At 36.7% G+C, this 15,300-nt stretch overlaps 1 pseudogene; it reads right to left on the bottom strand.

Moving 5' to 3' along the window:
* Positions 1-814: 814 nt before the first annotated feature.
* LOC109447939 (Y-box-binding protein 1) lies at positions 815-1,829 on the bottom strand (annotated as a pseudogene).
* Between the last annotated feature and the right edge of the window lie 13,471 nt (positions 1,830-15,300).

Genomic DNA, 15,300 nt, shown 5'->3' with positions numbered 1-15,300 from the left:
ATAACAATTGAAAACTAATTTTCTTTTTGGATTTTATGAGAAATTCTAGGGTTTGAAACAACATAAATGCCCATTTATAAGAGAATGATTGGATAAACTAGGATGCATTAACAGATGGATACTACACAGCTGTCTACAGTAATAGGGAATATCTCTGTAGATGGGGGTATGGGAATATGGAAATAGGGATGAGACAGAGCAATACTTCTCTGGTTATACATTTTGTATAGCTCTGACTCTTAGAAGGCTGATAATGTTTCACATTTCCAAAATATTTTATTTTTCTATAAATTGGTCAGTATTATGTATTTAAATTTATTGGCATCATGGATATTACTTTTCTTTAATTCTCACCTGTATCTATGGTTTTATTTTTTTTCCATCCCTGATTTAATTTTTTATGCTTTCTATTTTTTCTTTGTTGAACAAGACGATAGATTTGTCAACTCTATTAATCTTTTCTAAAGACCAAAAATTATTTAAGAATGTTATTAAGAGGTGCTTGCAATTTGTTGACTTTTTTTGAAAAAGTCAAGTTGTAAAATTTTGTTACAGATTAAAAATGAAGTTCTTAAAAATCTCAACTTGACTAGATATGAAACAATTTAAAAACTTTTAAAGGTGTGAGAAAAAAACAGGCTTAAAAAAACTTGTTTGTCTTTAGCAAAAAGAGACATCTTTAGGTAAAAATAATAACTCCATACTGTATAGATAATGCAGATAGTTCTAGTTATCTGGTAAACCAGCAAAAAGCGAGCGCTTAAGGTCGTTAGCTCCAATCTCTTGTTCATTTTTTATTTCTGGAATTTCATATTCATTTCTTCATGTTGGACAACTGGACTAGATGATGGTAGCAATGGTAAGCCGGTATTGACTGCTCAGCCTCCAGAGTGGAGGAATTCTCAGCTGGTGGATCAGCTGCTTTTGTCTCTTTGCCATCTTGTGGGTTACGGTTTTCTGGGTGTCTGCATGGGTACCTGAGTTGAGGTGGCTGCTGACCTTGAGTCTCATCTCCCTGATTTTCCTTATCTTCCTCATTGCCGTCCTCTCTAGGCTGTCTTTGGCCAGAAGGGCCCCTACGGAATCGTGGTCTATAGCCTCTTCAATACAAATTCTGTCTCACTGGTCTGGTCTACCTTGTTCTCCTACACCCTGGTTGTCAGCGCCCTCCATCACTTCTCTCTGGACAGGATGAAATATTGTGGTCGATGCCCATGGGGTCTCTGCATGTAGTAAGGTGGGAACCGTGGCCTGTGGTAGGGTCGGTGCTGTTGGGCCTGGCCTTCGGGAGCATTCTATGATCCCTCATTCTTTTCCCTACCTTCACTATTCTGGTAGTTGTGCTGGTAATTGCATGGAGGCCCCCTGCAATGTGCAGGGCGTCTGTAATGGTTCCAGTCTGCTGCACATTTACTACCTGGCACTGGAACTCCACCAGTGCCTGTGACATTTGCTGCCTCGCACCGTTTTCTCCTTCAACAACATCAAACTCCATAGTCTCTCCATCTCCTACATTGGAAGGTACTTCCTGGGGTTATTATCCTTTTATGGAAGTCTGGTGTACAAATACATATTCCTTGGTGTCATTCCTGTTGATGAATTTTGTCATTCCATATCCGTTTCTTGCATTGACCCATTTTACTGTTCCCAAAACTTTTGTTGCCATGACCTTCTTGTCACCATGGGCTGGTGCCGCCGTTGTGAGGCCACAGGTTGCTGCTCCCTGTGCTGAGGCCTGAGATGCCAGGCTTGGTGTTGGTGACACTGAGGGCGGGACAGGGGGGATGCACAGGGGCAGGCGGATGCTGGGTGTCCACCTGGCCGCTCATGGTTGTGGTGATGCTGATTGGGGCTGGGTGCTGGCGGGTGGGTGATGGTAACTGGGCCTGCATTGGTGGTGGGTCTGCTCTCTGATCTGCTGCTAGGGGAACGAGGGAGAATGGTTGGTTAGTTTTTAAGCATTCCATGTGTGATTGAAAAACATGACTGTTCTGTAATTGTTGGTTGTCAGGTTCTGTATATGTTAATTAGATATTAATCTTTTTTTCAAAGAATACAAAGACCTTGGGTCACCTGAGCCATAGCCCTCGAACTTAAATGATCTGATATTTAAGTTATTTTATTTCAAGTTAATAGAGTTTATCTTTTAAAAAATAATTTTAGGTTTATAGAAAAAATTGAGAAAACTGAGTACAGAGTTCCCATATACCCCTTTATCCCACCCCAAATTTCCTGTTTTTAACATCTTTTGTTAATATGGTATATTTGTTACAGTTGATGAACCAATATTAATATGTTATTAATTAAAGTCCACAATTTAACATCAGGGTTCACTCTGTGTCATGCATTTAGGTTTTGACAAATGTGTAATGACTTGTAGGCCACCATTATAGTATCGTGCAGAATCATGTTTTCACGTCCCTAAAAATCCCCTGTACATCACCTATTCATCTCCCACTCACCTCCCCGCAAACGCCTGGCAACCAGTGATCTTTTTTTGTCTCCAGAGTTTTGCCTTTTCCTGAATGCATATACAGTTGGCCCTTGAACTACACGGGTTTGAACTGCCTGGGTCCACTTGTACACTGATTTTTTTTTTCAATAAATATCTGTACTGTTTTTTATCCACAATGGAGAGCACGAGGATGTTGGGTTCTAAACATCCTTGGGGGGGCCAAATGTATGCATTGATCTACACCATCTTATCCTCAGATTTTGGTGTCTGTGGTGGTGCTGCAACCAATCTCCCATGGATACTGAGGGACAACTTGAAGATTTGGGGCAGTCAAAAGTTATTTGTGGCTTTTCAGCTGCACTGGTGTTGGTACCCTTTACCGCCACATTGTTCGAGGGTCAACTGTAGTTAGAATCATATGGTAGGTAGCCTTTTCAGATTGCCTTCTCTCACTTAGCAATATGTATTTAAAGCTTCCCCCGTGTCTTTTTGTGGCTTGATAGCTCATTTAGTTTTGTTCTTTTTTAAATCCCAAACTGATACCGTTGGTGCATTAGATAATTCTTGGTGAGAATTATCTCTATATTTACATAGTTCTTGGCTTACTATTCTTCAGAACTTCTTTCAGTAATCATTTTCCATTTTCTTTTCATGAAAGAATAAAATCACTCTAAAAAAAAGAAAGTTTTATTTCACTCATTGTTCAAAGAGAACTTTTTCTGAGTAAATATTTCTAGGTTGACAGATATTTTAATCAGCATTAAAGATATACTGCATTTGAAGATATACTGCTGTTTCAACTATTGTGGATAAATTAATTATATCTGTAATTGCCATACCCTTGTAACTGCTCTCTCTCTTTTATCTGTCTGCCTTTAAAGATTTTCTCTTTGTATTTGATTTTTAATAATATTATGAAATTAAAGGTAAAGATATCACTTTATTTAAATCTTATCAGTTGTGTTTCATGCATCTATGGGTTCATGTCTTTCATTAGCTTTTGGAAAATTTGGAGTTATTTTAGTGCCTATCTTTTATTCCTTTTATTTTGAAACTGTTATTAAATATATTTTAGACCTTTTTATTCTGTCCTTCATGTCTCTTAACTTCTCTTTTCATGTTACATTTCATTATTTTTAGTTTTATTGAGGTATAATTGACAAAATTTTAAGATATTTAAAGTGTACAGTGTGATGATTTGATATATGTAAATATTATGAAAGGATTTCTCTCATCTAGTTAGTTGACACATCTATTACCTCACATATTTATCTTTTTGTGTATGAGAACATTTAAGTTCTACTCTCTTAGCATAGTATTTCAATGATACAATAGTGTTATCTACTACAGTCACCATATTATATAAGGTGTGACAATTAAATTCGTGAATTTGTTGCAACAATGTTGCTAACCTTTTTTAATGTCAGAGGGATTATTCATTATGAATTTGTACCAACTGGACAAGCAGCTAACCAAGTTTACTATTTGGAAGTGCTGAAAAGGCTGAGTGAAAAAGTTAAATGACCTGAACTTTTTGCCAACAATTCATGGCTTTTGCATCATGACAATGCACCAGCTCACAGGACACTGTCTGTGAGGGAGGTTTTAGCCAGTAAATAAATCACTGCAATGGAACACCCTCTCTACTCACCTGATCTGGCCCCCAATGACTTCTTTCTTTACCCCAAAATAAAGGAAATACTGAAAGGGAGACGTTTTGATGACATTCAGGACATCAAGGGTAATATGATGACAGCTCTGATGGCCATTCCAGAAAAAGAGTTCCAAAATTGCTTTGCAGCATAGACTAGGCACTGGCATGAGTGCATAGCTTCCCAAAGGGGAGTACTTCAAAGGAGACCTTAGTGATATTTAGCCATGAGGAAGGTAGCACTTTTTCTAGGATGAGTTCGCGAACTTAATTGTCTGACCTTGTACATTAAAGCACCTTTCATTACCTGTTGGCCATTGGTATGTCTTCTTTGAAAAAATGCCTATTCAATTCCTCTGTCCATGACTCTGAGCTGCATCTCTTTGAGCTGCATTCTACATTTATTGACTGATTAGTAATTCTTTCCTCTGCTGAGTCTTATCTGCTGTGAAACACATCCATCCTTGATTTTTTAAGTGTTAACATTGATATTTTTCGAGTTTTAGGGTTTTTCCCCCTCAAAAATGGTTGGTAATTTTTAGTCTCTTATTCCTGGAATCCTTTATTTTTAGGATTCTATTATTCATTTCTTTAAATATTTCATTCAACTTCATTTCTTTATCTGATCATTTAAATATCTGAATTCTTTACAGTCAAAGTCTGTTTATTTTACTTAATTTCTCTCAGGAGAGTGAGTGTGGATTTTTCCCCCAGTATGTTTGGTAACTATTAAAATCGGGAATTCAAATTTAGTTGAATCTGATCTTTGGGAATCCTGAGATCAAAATTGAGGATGTTTTCCCTGGAGGTGATTTGCACTCAGTATTATGGGGCCACCAACAACCTGGTATCACTCTATTCACACTTGGGGATTCAGGGTTATGTGTGGGAGTTGCAGATGCAGCTTGTCCCGCATGTTAGAAGCCACAAGCTCAATCTTCCAATTCCACGGTGACAGAGGCAACTCATCTTAACTGCTCCTCTGCTCTGGTTTCAGCTTCGCCTCACCCTGCTTGTCAAATTCTTAAGTATCCTGCTGTGTGTTGCTACCAAATTAGAGCATTTCTTAATCTTATTTGATCATGAGTTTCTTCCTTTTTTTTTTGTTTTTTTGTTTTGAGGACTAATTTTAAGATCTAGTTTTCCAACAAACATTCCTTGAGCAATGCTGTTCTAGTTCAATCCTTTCATTTTATGGGCGAGAAAACTGAAGCTTTGTGACTGGTGCAGTGTTTCATGATGAGCCTGTGTTGGAGCTAGGGAAAAATCCTTTACGTCATAAAACCAGAGTGCTTTCTAACCCTGGAAAGTTCCATAAGTGGAATATCCATTTCTTCCCTGGTGAAAATGTTCCTCTATGTGATATGTCTCAGCACTAAACACATTTCTAAGAACTTATTATCTTGGTGCAGATATTTGTTAAAATACATAAGTAAAGTCTTATATTGTTTTGTTTGGGGAAGAGAGAAGTAAGATTGATGTTCTTAACAATAAAAAATATCGATATTGCTCTTGGTTAGGGATATATGCTGTGAAGTTTTCCTGTGTAGTTAGGCTAGGTGAGTTAGAAAGATACTTGTATACTGGGTATTGCTGTTGAAACACAAAGGGACAAAGCATTAATAGTAAGTTCATGACCCAATTTATCCACATGAAAGCCTTTGAATTAAAATGTGCATTATTTAACAGTCCTCTTCTTTGACATACAGTTGAGATACTGGTGATTTAATTTGGGTACATTGGATTTGAAATGCTATCTTTAATCTGCATTCCCATTTTAAGCCTCATTCCTTAAAACAAAACAAAACAGGATAAGTTAAAATTTTACTGAATCTTGCATTTCAATTTCTGTCTTCAGATATTTTGCTTAAGCTTTGTAAATATTTTTAAGGCTTTTGCTGGTAGTTTTCCCTGCAAAGAGCTATGTCATCATTTGTTATAACATAATAGGCAGTTACTATTGTATTGCAATTTGAACCTCTTTATCCCTCACTCACTGAATTATAGAATATGGAATTTGGAGGATTCTTAGGTTGTGAAGTCTAAGTTCATGACCTCAAATTCTGAAATAACCACCAAGCAAGTGATATAGACCCTTTGTTCTTTGGCAATATTTTTGTCATTTATTGAGCAAGCATTTCTATTGGGTATCTATGAAGTTCTAGGCATTATGATGTGTACATATAAAACAGCCCCTGCCCAAAAATGCTTGCAATTATGTGTGGGACAGACAAGCAAATGAACAATTAGCGGTCAGTGTGAGGCATTTGGGCAGCTGTGCATGCAAAGAGTAGCTGGAACAGTTGAAGAGAGCATCTACACCCTGTGAGATATGAAAACTGTCTTCTGAAATGACTATACAATCAACTCTTTTCTCACTCCTCCTAAACAGTCACCCCTCTCTTTAAATCCTTTGCCAAGCCATCTTCTTTTCTGTTAGGCTCATTTTTTAAAATTTCTGAAACAACTATTAAGTAAGAATTCTGTTCTATCCTAACCTTCTTGAACTTTCCTCATCTTTTCTCACCTACATTGGTGGGGTGAAGGGGCAGTGGATTGTGCTGTGGAAGAACTGTCCTTTTTGTCCAAAGCAAGTTCTATTTGTCCGGGTCCCCTCCAACCTACCATGCAAACACACACACACACACACACACACACACACACACACACACACGCCCACTTCATCCTGTCCCCTTCTCTCATACCACAGGATACAGTATCCTCATTGACAGTGAGTATCTAGCTTCTCTCTTTCAAATGATTTCCGCTCAGTCCATAAGCATTAGACTACCTCCCATTTTGAAATAAACAGAACAAGAACTTCAATCCTTTCCCTTGGCCCTTGTTCCTTCTGAGTTCTTTCTTGCCCTCCTTACCCCCACAACTTAAAAAATGGTCATTGCTCCTGCTTTCCCTCCTCCCAGTTGTTTTTCTCTCTGAAGTGTGGCTTCTGCCCTTACGTAACCCTGAAATTAATCTATTAAAAATCATTGCAACCTTCTAATTGCCTGTAGACTATTTCCAGTTTTCATCCTACTTGATGGTCTTACTGAATACTCTTCTTGAAGTGCTCACTTACTTGATTTTGTAATATGCTGACTCTGTCCTCCTCCCATCTAACTGGTTGTTATTTATCAGTGTCTTCTGTGAGAAACTCTTTCACAGGCTTCTGTTTTTGTCCAATTGATTGGACCCAGTGATAAGCTTTCTCCAAAAAAAAAAAAAAAAAAAATCAACTTTAAATATAAAGATCCAAATAGGTTAAATGGAAAAGAATAGAAAAAGTGTACCATGTAATCATTAACCAAATGATTAATATAATTAATATTAGATGAATTGATGTCAGTCCAAGGAATATGAACAAGAACTTAAAAAGACATTTCATAATAATAAATGGGTCAATTTTTTAAGGTGACCTAACAATCCTGAATATATACGCCTAACAAATAGCACTTCAATATGTGAAACAAAAACAGAAGAAATTAAAAGAAGAAATAGACAAAAGCACAAGTATAATTGAAGATTTTAAGATTCTCTTTCAGTGTAGTTGACCTAGTTAGTAGTTATAGAACTCTCCATGCAAAACAGTAGAATATTAATTCTTTTCAGATGTACATGGGACACTGAGCAAGGCTTACCATATTATGCGCCATGAAAATTCTTAATAAATTAAAAAAGGATTGAAATCATGGCCCCTGGAATTTAAATTGGAAACCAATAGAAAAATATCTGGAAAAATCTTCCAATATTTGAAAATTAAACAATACGCTTTTCAATAACAAGGATTAAAGAAGAAATCATAAGGAAATATTTAAAATATTTTGAACTGAATGCCACCTTAAGAAACTTGAAAAAGGAGTAAATTAAACACAAAGCAAACATTGGGGAGAAAAATAATAAAGATAGTAGCAGAAATCAAAGGAATAGAAAATGGGTAAATGGGGAAATTAAATTAAAAGCTGGTTATTTTAAAAGAGTCAATAAGAGCAATTAACTTTTGACAAGACTGATCAAGAAACAAAGAGAGAAGGCAAAAATTGCTGATTTCAGGAATGACAGGAGTGTTACTACAGATATTTTAAAAATAATAAGAATATATTATGAAAACTTCAGGCCAATAAATTTGACAACTTAAATAAAATTAATAATTCCTATCAAAGTTCATTCAGGAAGAAATAGATATACCATGTGATCTAGCAATTATGTTTCTAGGTATCAATGAAAGATAAATAAAAACTTGTATACAAACTATATAGCAGTATTATTTATAATAACCAAAAGGTAGTAGGAAAAAACCCAAATGTCCATCAACTGATGAATGATAAAAAGTGGTATATCCATATGGTGAAATATTATTCAGCCATAAGAAGAAATGAAGTACTGATACATGCTATAATATAGATGAATCTTGAAAAACATTATACTAAGTAAAATAAATCAGTTATAAAAGGCCACATATTCCATTTATATGAAATGTCCAAAATAGGCTATTCTAGAGAGACAGAATGTAGATTCATGGTTGCTTAGGGAAGGGGGAGGGGAGTGATAGCCAAAGGGTATAGGGTTTCTTTTTAGGTGATGAAAAGGTTTTAAAATTTACAGTGGTGATAGTTGTACCACTTTTTGAATCTATATATTTCATTGAATTTTACACGTTAAATGGGTGAGTAATATGGTATGTTAGTTACAGCTCAATAAAGCTGTTACATAAAAAAGAAAAAGAAATAGATGACCTGACTAGCCCATATCTATTAAAGAAGTTAAATTCATAGTTTAAAACATTTTTCAAAAGAAAATTCTGGTCCCAGATATATTCATTGGTGAATTCTACTAAACATTTAAGGAATAAACAAAACCAATTCTACAAAACCCTTCCAGAAAATAGAGGAGGAAGAAGATCTTCACAATTCATTCTATGAAGCTAGCATCAAAATCAAAACTTTTGCTTTTCAAACTTTGCTGTTAAGAAAAGACAGGGCACAGGCTGATTTACAACACATATATCTGATAAGAATTGTAGGAGCTCTTACTACACAATAATAAGACAAATAATCTGATTTAAAAATGAGTAAACGATATGAACAGATTTCACCAAAGAAGATATAAAAATGGAAAAGAAGCACATGAGAATATCCTCAGCGTCATTAGTTACTAGGGTAATGGAAATCAAAACTACCTTGAGATGTTGCCACATATCTCCCTAGAATGGCGGAGATGAAAAAGACTTTAATCTCCCTGACAATACAGATGTTGGCAGGGATATGGAGCAACTAGAACTGTCATTCCAGCTGGTGGACATGCAAAATAGTATTGCCACTTTGGGAAAAAGTTGCACTGTCTTATTATTATTATTATTTTTTTAAGTAAAACCTACATTTACCTTAAGATCCAGCAATGTCAATTCTAAGTATTTACCCAAAGGAGATGAAAATATATGTTCACACAAAGATATATTATTCTTCATAACAATTTTGTTCATAAAGGTCCCTAACTGGAAACAAGACCATTCACATCAACTAATGAATAACAATGTGTGTTTCATCCATTGGAATACTCAGCAATTTAAAGAAATGAATTACTGAGGCATGCACCAACATGGGTGAATCTCTGAAACATTACACGTAGTATTAATATAAGAGGCCAAGTACAAAGAGATTATATATTGTATGATGCTATGTATAAAATCCTAGAAAAAGAAAACTAAGACACAGAAAACACATCAGTGATTGCCAAGGGCCAGATTAGAGGCAGATGATTGTCTGTGAAGGGGCTTGAGGAAATGGTTTGAGTGATGAAATTTCTATTATTTTGATTGAGGTGTTGGCTACACAGCTTTATATTTGTCACACTTATCAAATTTTACATTGAAAATTGGTATATTTTCTCATTGATGTGTAGCTTCGTCCTCTATAAAACTGATTAAAAAAGCAAAAAACGCTGTGAGTATGCACAGCATATGAGATGTACCTGGAATAGTGTTGGATGGTTGGCAGGCTCGAAGGCTTGCAGGAATTATTGGATTCTGAAAAGCAGAAGTTGACTGGGAACTCCAGGTGGTGTCTTTCTCGTGTACCACTGTGTATCCAGACTCTATCACGGTGCTTAGTGGAAACTTATTGACTGAATGAAGAATGATAGTCTTCCCAAGAATCACAGAATGCAGACTAGGACCGCAGAAGGAGCAGTGTGAATTTCCCAAGTCTGGCAGGAGGAGGCTAGGAAAGGAGAAGGCGCTAATTGTGTAGAGACCTGAGTGACACAATTATGCATATTAACTTCATTCTAATGATAGCAATGTTAGAGTTATGGTCTGTGAAAAATAAACAGATAAATACATAATGTTACTTTAATAGGAAAAAAGAGACGCATACAAAATCCCGTGGTATCAGTGTGAATGGAGGTCTGATTGAAAGGACAGTTTAGAGTGAGGGAGAGCATTTGAGAGGCTATTGGGATGTGCTGGGTTACAGGAAGGAGTAAATGCAGTGGAAATGAACGTAACCAACGCTTTGATGGTGTCTTTCCTTTTCGTGGACATTTTATTTGTGCCCAGTCTTTTCTTTTTAAAGACAATTTTTTTTCTGATTATCAGAGTAATCAGTGCAGAAGAATTAGAAAATTAAACACAGAAGAAAATTAACATGTCTATTCTATCAACTTTGAAATTTTAGTATATAAGAGGGTGCCAAAAAATGTATACACATTTTAAGAAAGGAAAAAACTGTATTCTGTATTAAAATTGTAATACTCAATATATACCAATAACAAAAGATGAATGCAAGTCATGTGTATATATTTTTTTGGCACCCCGGTGCGTTTATGTGAATATTTTTATAACAAATATAAAGATTGAATTTACACAGTTTTAAAGTTGGAGAACTGCAGTTTTGGGATTTTTAAGTAGTTTCTGCTTTCTAGGATAGACTTTCTCTTTGAATGCTGGGAGATTCCTGCATTCTAGTGAAAGTCCTGAATTGCAGGCAATCTACCCGAGCAGAGAATTTTAGACTGAGATGTTGTGTTCCACACAGTAAAAAATTGGTAAGTGATGTAACGTAATTTGTCCCTTTAGACTTGGACCGACAGGCCCTCAGTCAAAGGCATAGGCTCTGGGGCCAGACTGGTTTTGATTCTACTTTCACAATTTACACAAAAATGACTTTGGGTGAGTTAGGTAATTTCTTTAAGCCTCACATTCTCCCTCCCTAAAATAGGGATAATGCCTAGCTCAGAACTATCCTGAGGATTATATAAAATAATCCATGTGTGGGGACAGTCCTAGAGAGCAGTTTCCAAGCTCTTGGCCTCATGTGGAAAGGTGCTGGCTCCGGTAATAGACGGCCATCCGCTGCTGGGTGGCCATCAGCTGTAACCAATTAGCCATTAGGTGGCCATCAACTGTAACAAGTTAGCCATTGGGTGGACATCAGCTGTAACCAGTTAGCCATTAGCCACTAATATAACTGCCATGGCTATGTTAGGGGTTGGTTGGTTGGCAGAGAAGTGGATGGCGGATTGTGGCTAGCAAGTGCGGTTAGCAAGCAGATTACGCATTGCGGATCCCGTTGATCCTACTTCCTGTGTCTCGCCTGGCTGCCAGCGAGATGGGGGTGCAGGAAGACCCCTCGTTGGGGTACTGGCGGATGTCTGCTTTTGTGTCTTGATGAGTCGCCATCAAAAATATAGTGGTATGACTCCCCTATCTATGGCTCTGTTGTTGTTCCTTTTTGACCTCACCATATCCCGCATTCTTGTGTGGGGAGCGGGACCAGAGATCCTGCATTACACAATGTAAAATGCTTTTTACTTAGTAAGTGCTCAGTGTTAGCTACTATGATGATGGGAAATGTTATTTCTATTATTAAAGAAGTGGGAAGTTTAACAGAAAGTTAACTCTGAGAGCTTGTGGGTCACAATCTTCTTGTGGGTGGTCTCAACTCTTTAGACAAGAATGTGTTCTAAAGAGAGACTGGAAACCCCATAGACTTTCCCTTTTTTCAAGAGTGCTGACAGACCTATGGAGGATTGAAGCACAGCTGCTTTAGATTCTGTAGGTTATGCCACTGAATGGGACCTGAAAGGTGGGGTGTCTGGTGTGGTCCTTGTACTGTTAAGAAACTCTGTAGGTACATATGCTAGTTACATCTGAGAGTTAGCTAGGTCACATATTTCTTGAGGAAATAATTTATCTACATGTGATTGATATATTACCCGCTTACATAAAAGGCTTTAAGCTTGTTCATAAATAAAAACAATGCAAACCTAAAGGGCAGGGGGATGGGTGTTATCAGGAAATGAGGGTGAAACAGTTCTCTCCACATGGTTGTAAGAGTTGAACATTGAATCCACTTGGGCTTGACTGCTGACCGGTTTCTAGCCAGGCAGCTTTAGGAAACTTAGCACACTTCTTTGCCGTAGATGGCATGAATTGAAACTGCCTTGTCGAATTGTTGTGATGAGTAAATAAGACAACTTAAGAAATGCAGTGAGTAGCCTGGCGCCTGTGGTTTGCTTTTCCCTTACTCCTCACCCATCTCGATGTGAGCCTGAATTTAGCTCTGAGTTTCCTGGAAGCTAAGGCAAAAACAAAAACAAATAAGGACTTACTTGAAAAAGAGTCAATATCAATATAAGATCAAATAATTGTTATCAAAGACCCTAGCTTTGAATTTTGGAAAAACTGGCCTTGTGGTTTCTTATATATAAAAAAACAAATGAGTGATGTCATAGCCACCTACTATCAATATGGATTTATAGAAGACAAATTTGGCAATTTCTCATATCGACCCTCTTTAAAAGCTGAGGGCATAACATTAATTCTTAATTTCGTGGAGGCATTTTTAAAGGAAGCTGAGATAATTTGCTCTGAATACACTACTTCTCAACAGCATAACCTAATGCAAGAATAAAATTAGAAATTCCAAAAATTGTGGCTATTTAAAATGACCTTTAAGTTTGTCTTGAATATTAGCTCTCTCAAGTTATCCTTTGGCAAATGTTAGACTGTCAGGTTGGATACAACCGTCAGTTGAATTTCGTGCTGCTTATTCCTATAACAGATGCATTTATTCTGGATTTTCCATGGTCATGACATCAGACTGTGTCCCATTGTGAGGAGTAATGTAACGCAATTGTTTTGAGAATACAGATTTTAAAAAGGTTTGAATTTAAGTTTGTGGGTGATGTCAACTCCTTGAGGTGGGAGATGCCGCATTGGGCAAGGTATGACGTTATAGGGGAGAGTGCATGGCTTTATGGTCAGACTGATGTGGGTGTGAATTCTGGCTCTGCCAAGTGCTAGCTAGCCACGTGACCTTCAGCAACTTATTTCCCTGTTCACTTTTTGGAGTGTTTACTTCTTCCAGCTGTAAAAACAAAATGTGATCTGAGAAACTTATCTTGCAGAGTGCTGGTGAGAGCCAGAGGGCATATTGTGAGTAAATTGTCTAGCACAGTTCTGAGTATTGACAGTGAGGTTGTGGACGTGGTGCTTGTTTAGGCTCTTACACACTGATTCTCCATTCAGACAGGAAATATTTTCTATGACGCTTTGAACATGGAGGAGCCAAGACTTCTGTGCCTTTGGAAAGATCTATCAGTCTCAACTTTCTTAAGAAAATGCTTACTTCAGTGGTATATAAATTCATTTTAAAAACAAAAATAATGAATAAATAAATGATTAAATAATTAACCCTGGTTGTCCCATTGTGGGTAAAATTCCCCTAGATTTATTTCATAGTCTGTTGGCTAATTGGGGGAAATTGTAATAATAAGTGGGTTTGACCATTTATCTATCAGGTTTCCTTAGTAAAGTCATTACCAGTGTTAGCTATTGAGTATTTTAGAATAGATATTCTAAATTGCTTAGTAATTAGCAATCAAATTGGTTCCAGATATCTGAAGGGTTGGTACATTCATTAACAGCTGAATCTGGATAAAAATTTAAAATTAATTCTTTTGATTTATACTTCAGCCATTTCATCTTTAAACATTGTTACTTTATTTATTTTTGAAATATTCCTATTTTAGAGCAAGTTTAAAATTTTACATAAGAATACTCCTTTTTAATTTAAAGGACTATCCTGAAATAAAAACATTGAAGTTTTCCAGTTTAAAAAATGGGAATGCATGGAATTTTAGGACATTCTATTTTTTCTTATAGTGCTTTAGAAACGCAAACCAACTGGAATCTTAAAACTGTATGAAATTCATGAATACATATATTTTTAGTAAGCTTTACTATATAACAGGAAGATACTTCTTTCTTAGTAGGACAAAAATCTGTGCACTGTCCCTCCTTTGAATGCCTCCAAAGCAGGAGCTGTTGTGAGAATTCATAGGAGCTGCCTTGCTGTCAGAGCTCTAGTCAGGGAAACTCAATTGTTTATGTTTTAAGGGACATAGGCTATTACTTCCTCAGCCATGTCACATGGCTGATGTGGGAATGAGACTCAGAGAAAGTAATATGGTCACAAACACACCGTGTTGCTCCTGATTCTGAGGTGATCACAATAGAATATAAGGTGACACGAGAAAGAAAATGTAACTGTTCCAAATGTAATTTGATGAGTTTACCCCATATTTCTAGCTATCCTTCCATGTGATGATGCTAGGACAGGATTTCTTTAACTGGTTATTATACCATGGACTCTTTGTAGTCTGGGGAGGTGTATGAATTCCTTTTCAGAATAATTTAAATTATTTTAAATAACTTTAAATAAATATGTTAAAATACATTTATTACAAAGGAAACCAATGTAGTCATCAAAATACTCAACTTTTGAAACTACAATATATGAGGTGGGACAATTAAGTTCGTGAACTCATCCTAGAAAAAGTGCTACATACCTCATTGCTGAATATCACTATGGTCACCTTCGAGGTACTCCCCTTGGGAAGCTATGCACTGATGCCAGCACCTAGTCTACCTTTCAAAGCAATTTTGGAACTCTTTTTCTGGAATGGCCATCAGAGCTGTCGTTGTATTACCCTTGATGTCCTGAGTGTCATCAAAATGTCTTCCTTTCAATATTTCCTTTATCTTTGGGTAAAGAAAGAAGTCATTGGAGCCCAGATCAGGTGAGTAGGGAGGGTGTTCCAATACAGTAATTTGTTTACTGGCTAAAAAGTCCCTCACAGACAGTGCTGTGTGAGCTGGTGCATTGTCGTGATGCAAGAGCCATGAATTGTTGGT

This window comes from Rhinolophus sinicus, linkage group LG05 (assembly GCF_036562045.2).
Source record: "Rhinolophus sinicus isolate RSC01 linkage group LG05, ASM3656204v1, whole genome shotgun sequence".
NCBI classification, from domain to species: Eukaryota; Metazoa; Chordata; class Mammalia; order Chiroptera; family Rhinolophidae; genus Rhinolophus; species Rhinolophus sinicus.
The sequence above is the reverse complement of the archived record's forward strand: the minus strand, read 5'-3'. Positions and strand labels throughout refer to the sequence as shown.